Consider the following 6,641-nt stretch of genomic DNA (forward strand, 5'->3'; position numbering starts at 1 on the left):
TGCTTAAGTGATAAGGAGCGGAACAAACAAGTACAGGCACTGGACTTAAGGTGTGGGAAAAAGCAGTCAGTGTCCAGAGAAAAAATTTGAAAGACTACCAGAAAGTGTGGAGAACTACAACCCAAGACCACTTTAAAAATTTCAAGAATGTCTGACACCTTGGAAGGAAATATAAAGAAACAAGGGGTAGCTTGACACATTAGCACAGCACTTCAGTCATAGAATTCTTTTGTTTTAAATCTCCTGCAACATTCACCTAAACTATTATCAGAATGTGAAACGATAACTGCTGTGACTTTGTCAAAAAATCTATCGATCTGGAGAAATGTCAAGTCACGCTGAACTTGGGCTCCAGTTTACTTTTGTGTAATACCAGTTTTTACCACAAGATGGAGCAGTGAGGCAGTGTAACCTTTTTTTAACCAAGTAATTAAAAACATGTTCTTATTTACCATGGAAGGAAAAGAAGAAACATCAAGACCTTTACACTTCAGAAAACATGTCACGCACCTGCTGGTTAAATACTGCCACCTGGTGGTCACAGTTACAGTTAAAAGTTCTGTAGACGGTGTTGGCAAAAACACAAACGCAACACTTCAATTCCTCGGTGCTGGTGCCGCTCCTACCTTTCGCCGCTCCTGCTTTTCATTACCATCGACTGGTTGAGGTGTCAAACAACATGTGACCGTCCACGATGCGTCCAACGGAGGATGTTTGCACAAATGGAAGATCTTAACGGCACAGATGATCTGGCAGTAATTTCAATAACAATATACTCGTCTCCAAGAAGATTGACAGACTCTTCGACTACGCTAAGAAAACAGAAGAATGAAGTGATGTTAATTTTCTTTTTCAAACTGCTTTATTTTCATTACTACACTTACAACTGAGTCAGACAAAATAAGACAAGACAAGCAGAAAAATGGAAAACTAAAACAATTTGAGACCATCATCATTATCCTATTCTAATTCTCATCATCATCATTTCAACAGCAAGTCATCATCACATTGTCTTTATTATTATACACACAGGTAATTATATAACGAAGTCATAATATATGCGGTTATAGTATATAATATATATAATCGTAAACTACAGTTTAGAGGGATAATAGTAATAAGGAAAAAAGAACAAATAGTCCAGTCAAAGGTCAGATTTCCTCAGTTTTAAAGTCACTATTACTTTGCTGTTACTCATCTCACAGTTGCACAGCTCTGAGTCACCTCTAGACCTGATCGGAGGGGCCAGCACAGCGCCCACATACACCAAAAACAAAAACAGAGCCCACACCGCTTCATGGAGGGAGCCTGTTACTGAGTAGTCACCAGTGTTGGGAATGACACTGAGGAAGGCTTTGGACCTGCAGCTTTAACTATGGGGTACAGATACACAGACACAACACAAACGCATGCAGTAAGAGAGGGGGGTGGGCAACGAACTGCTCCCAAGGTGTGAAATGATGATGAATTATGATTAAAAAAACAACTACCCAACTGTTTTTTAATAAACAACAACAAAAAATATATTTTTAAATGTGTGCTCCCGACACAGGGAAACCCAATTCTGCAGGGGAGACCTACCTCGGCACTTGTGCAGGTGAAACCAAAGGGAAGATATGCTTCACCATATTTTCTACTCTTTGGCTTAGAATGAAGTTGCTTGTAATGGCTGTAATGGCTCTGCGCCCCCCCTAGGGGGCGGGCCCCACACTTTGGGAAGGTCTGTGCTAATGCTCATCTGCCTCACAGTTCAATGCGTTGTCTGTTTAGAGATGCTCTTTTGCGTAACTTCATGTAACAAAGGGTTACTTGAGTTGCTGTTGTGTTCCCGTCAGCTCAAAGCTGTCTGGGTATTCTCCTCCAACCTCTGGCATCAACAGAGAACTGCCCCTCATTGCATATGTTATCCTCATTAAATAAGCTCTGTTATGTGATTCTAAAGACAAGGTTCAAGTTGCATTGATGGGGTAGACTTCAGACAGTGTGGAAATGACCTCATAGCCCTTCCCAGTTTGATGGGCAGCTTTTCTAAGATCATTGCTGATGTATTTTCTCTGTGTCATACCTGAATGGTCCTCACCAGCAAAACTGCCCAAACTGCTGCTTTTATAGATGTTTTCACATTTGCTGGTGATCAGATAATCAGGTGGAATTAATTAGCAGGACCCAGCTTCTACTTACCTTACTACTTTTTATGCAAACAGTGAGGGTGTACTTCATTTTTCACATCTGTATGTGTGTTGCTTTTACCCTTAAATGTCCATCATGAGCCAACAGTAAGTCTGATATTCACATTTAATTATTGTTATTAGGAGCGTAGATTACACTCATTAGTGATATTAAAAATGAAATAGGGGTTTATTTATTATGATTGGAATATTTGAAATAACAAAACAAATATTCCGGAGTGATTTAATTAGACTTTACATAATTATTTATTCAGTTAATTCGCTATGGATCACACATTCATAAATTATAGTCACTAAATTAGCATTTATTATAATTGCCTATAATGTACTTATTTTATTCTTCATCCCACTGCTGTCATTTCTAAGTAAGTAAGCGTGTATGTCTATTACACGTATTCTAAGTCTTTCAAATATACAGCACGCACGTGCTAGCACTTATTTTTTAGCAGCGTTTAATGAACTGGTATTGAATTTCACAATAAAAGTCTACCACAGGAGATGGCGCCAAATCCTCCAATGCACGCAAACCTTCAGCCAGTAAATCCACCGTTACGCATATGGGTTGATGTTATTTATCACTACCATATTTCTATAAACGATGTAAAACCAAATTGTTCTGTAGTGAATGTGATAGATTTGCACTTCAATATTTTTTAATTCCTCGACTTAGTTTTTAAGACCGATTTTAATCAGTGTCTCTTATTTGACATTTTGGAGAGTAAAAACATGTGCAGAGCGAGAAACTTGTGCCAGACTTTCTCCATCTGTCATCCGGGTGAAAAACTGGCTTCAGTCTGAGCCGATCTCACACTGGATATCAAAGAAATAGGTTGGCTTCCCATCCCAAGGTTTCCTTGTTCGTTTGTTTTTTCTTCTTCAAGTCAAAGCTTGCAAGGAACCGGAAATTCATCAGGTGTTTGTGTGACAGTAAACAACATGCCTGCCTGGTCATGTGATCAAGAAATGGCAAAAATATGCTTCTCCCTGACAAACAGGTCTTTCTGTCGTTGCATGCTATGAACAACCAAACCTGCATCATCAAGCCTGCAATGAGCACAGCTGAGGAGGTATTCAGGAGATCCCTGCTGATGAAAAGCATGAAGGAATCAGAGGGGAAAAGATTGTATAACATTACACTGCAAGGCAGCAATGTCTCTAACACGGGTGGGTCTTTTTTCTTTGAAGATTTATCATATTTCACTGCCAAAATGTGAATTATGACTCTTTCCTGTTGTCTTTTCTAAACACATGTTTTAATTTCAGTTAGCTGCTATTCAATTCAATTCAGTTTTATTTATCTAGCGCCAAATCAGAACAACTATCATCCCAAAGGTGCTTTACATTGTAAAGTACAGACCCTCCTGCTGCACAGGATCTTGTGTAAAACAATGAACACGTGTATGTTCACAACTACGGAGAGCTAGAAAGGAGAAAAGTTTAAAAAGCTGCTCTTTCTTAAGTTTAGATGTGGTGTAATTTAAGATACCAGCTATATTTTTATATGTATCATTGTGATATTCCCACACAGTCTCACAGCAGGTAGTTACGACCTTTAATTTATAGATTTGAATTTTACAGTTTTGCCTGTCACTGAATATGATTTTTGTTCTGCCAACTGACATTAGACATTAACATAAAAGAAATAATTTCATTGCTCACACCAGGGACCCGAGATTGAGCCACACATCATTTTTTATTATTTTTAATAAATAATCCATTGAATCCATTACTTGGTTTGGTTTGGATATCAAAAGTGCCTCGGTTAGGCTTAAAAAAGATCTTTGCTTGTGTTAAAATGCAATGCTTGCCGCTTCTTCTAAACTTCGGTTTTCTTGGTGGCGCGTCCCCGCTTTGTCTGGACCACATATGTGCTGCAGACATGAAATATACTTCCTTTTGAAAATACGTGAGATTCAAAATCTTGCTGATTGTCACACAACAGTTCATGACAGTTCGTGCTCATGAATACAAATGGATAAATTAGGTTTCATTTCACATTTTGCCATCTGACTAGGATGGGTATTTTATTTCAATAATAAATACATTTCCCATCATTAATTTGCCTCTACTGCGTTTCAGGGTTCACAGGAATTGGCACATTGGTGCGAGAATAATAACTTGATGAGAACCTCAACTCTAACCACATGCCTTGGAAAAATGTAAATATATTTGATACATGTCAGGGTAGTTGTTTCTTTTTGTCTCCGAGTTGCCAAAAAATGTAAAAACAGTAATACATGTTCTGATAGTGTAGAGTTAATGTCATCATATGATGACTTAGCTCTCACAAGGTTAAGATTATATGCTTTGATTTGATTGCAATCTTTCACTTCTAATAACTACATTTTAATAGGAAACATACTGAACATGGAGACACGAGGACTCAAACTAAACCTGAAGAGGAAGAAGAGGGAAAAGTGGAGAAGGAGGAATGAACTTAAACTTCCACGACACAAACCAAAAACTATTGATGCGACACTGAAACTCATCAATGACCAACATGAATCAAATATTCAAAGATGTCACAGGAAATACAGCTGTTAAAATAAAAGATCTAAGAAAACAGTAATTGTAACAGGCACCCAACTCAAACTTGATTTGGTTCACTCACACTAGAATAAAAACAGGACTGAAGCCTCTTTAAGACTAAGAAAAATTGGTTTTTGCAACCTGCTTGTTTGTTTTTTTCACCTTTAGTGATTCACTGGAAATAGTAGCAGTGACCAACTACGTGTTCAGAGGTTTAGCACATAACAGCCTCAACCTCTGGGTGAGCACTTTCAACTTAAAGGTGACTGCACAGCAGGGGTGGAGCTAGAGAAATCTTTTTAGGGTGGCACTGGAGTCAAACAGGGTGGCAAAATCAAAGCCATTTCTTTACATTTGTACAGGTTTTACATTCTGTCATATGTATTATATATGGTTAAAATACATCAAATGCAGTAAGTATACACCTTTCATATAAACATAGTCTGTAACTTTCTTATTGGCTTTAGCCCAAATAACTAGTTACATTTTTGATTTTATGTACTGTATAGCCTATATAATAAACCAGCATGTAGCCCAAAAATATAAAACCCAGAAGGCTACAGAACATGAGGTGGATCAGTTAGAAATACAACTCTACTTTTGTTTCACACTCTTTTTATTAGTAATAATCAAACTGTGCTTAAATTTACAAAACATTTAAAAAATCTGGAGAATTTTTGTTCATGATTTATTGGTTTAAGAACTCTCACCGTCTTTCCATTTCCAAAGTTTAGGAATCAAACACCTTTGTTGAAATTCGAAATGCCCATGGTGTTGATTCAAAATGTGCTCTGGTGAAATCATAGGCTTTGGTTGCTACTGGCAACAAGAAATAAAGCTGTTTCGATGCTATTGGCTGAACGATTTTTAGGGTGGCACACGCCACCCGATGCCACCACAGTAGATCCGCCCCTGTTGCACAGATCATCTAGTGAGGGCGACCTGTCCCCAAACAGTCAGTCTGACTTGGACTGACTGCAGTCACTTAGCTTCCAGAAGATTTGCAAGCTATTATTCATTATTGTAGGCAGACAACTCACAGTTGTTCACAGTATTTTGGCCATGTTTGTATATAAAAGCAATGTCATGGAGAAACTATGTCACTTATACACAGTTTAAACTGCTGTCCTGCAGCATCACTCGCTGTGCCTCAGGCTGGACTCTGAATGTGGTCATTAATGTGAATTCCTGTGTATGTAGACAGCAACAGCATTGCAGTATTTGCTGATGTATCACTGTTAATTGCTGTAGTACCCCAAACTGACTTCATATACTATAAGCAAAACAAAAAAGGCCAACAAAATGACGCTTTCCCATATTATATTTTTCTGAGTGTGTTTTTTCCAGCATTTTTTTTTTATCACACATTGAATTTCACCATTTGCCATTTATGTAAACTTGTGTAAAAACAGGCATTTCATTACAGTGTTACACAGCCTGTTTTCAAAGGCAATGAGCCGGCAAGTTCAGTTGTAGTAATTTTGCTTGTGCTGTGGTCCCCAACCACTATTTCCTGTAGTGTAGCATGAAATAGCATGGTTACTTGAGTGCTCAGATGATCTTGCCTATCCTCTTTGCATTGAGTCAGTCTCAGCATACCTGTGATTACTAAAAATCTTCCTCGTCAAAAACACAGGCGTGCAAGAGAAGAGTAACTTACGCCTACATCTGTGCTGACTCAGAAGAGTAAATGTTAAATGGGAAAATATGAGAATAATATTTGCAATTAGCAGCACCTGGTTTTTCTTATGTTTTCCTTCACATAAAATAAAGACACATGCTGTGTTGATGCAGAAGTAAAAATAGAGTAAAAAAAAAAAATCATCAGAATGCACAAACTGAAGAGTCTGATCCTGAATATTTCCCAGGGGATTACTTCTTAATGCACACTCCCCCACATGTTGAAAGGAAACCTATTCTCTT

At 38.0% G+C, this 6,641-nt stretch overlaps 1 long non-coding RNA gene across 1 annotated transcript; it reads left to right on the forward strand.

Moving 5' to 3' along the window:
• Positions 1–3,118: 3,118 nt before the first annotated feature.
• LOC145430986 (uncharacterized) lies at positions 3,119–4,845 on the forward strand. Its single transcript, XR_013911353.1, has 3 exons — positions 3,119–3,353; positions 4,269–4,348; positions 4,543–4,845. It is a non-coding gene; the product is annotated as an uncharacterized LOC145430986 (long non-coding RNA).
• The last annotated feature ends 1,796 nt before the right edge of the window (positions 4,846–6,641 follow it).

The sequence above is a fragment of the Astatotilapia calliptera genome, chromosome 9, assembly GCF_964374335.1.
Source record: "Astatotilapia calliptera chromosome 9, fAstCal68.1, whole genome shotgun sequence".
Taxonomy (NCBI): Eukaryota; Metazoa; Chordata; class Actinopteri; order Cichliformes; family Cichlidae; genus Astatotilapia; species Astatotilapia calliptera.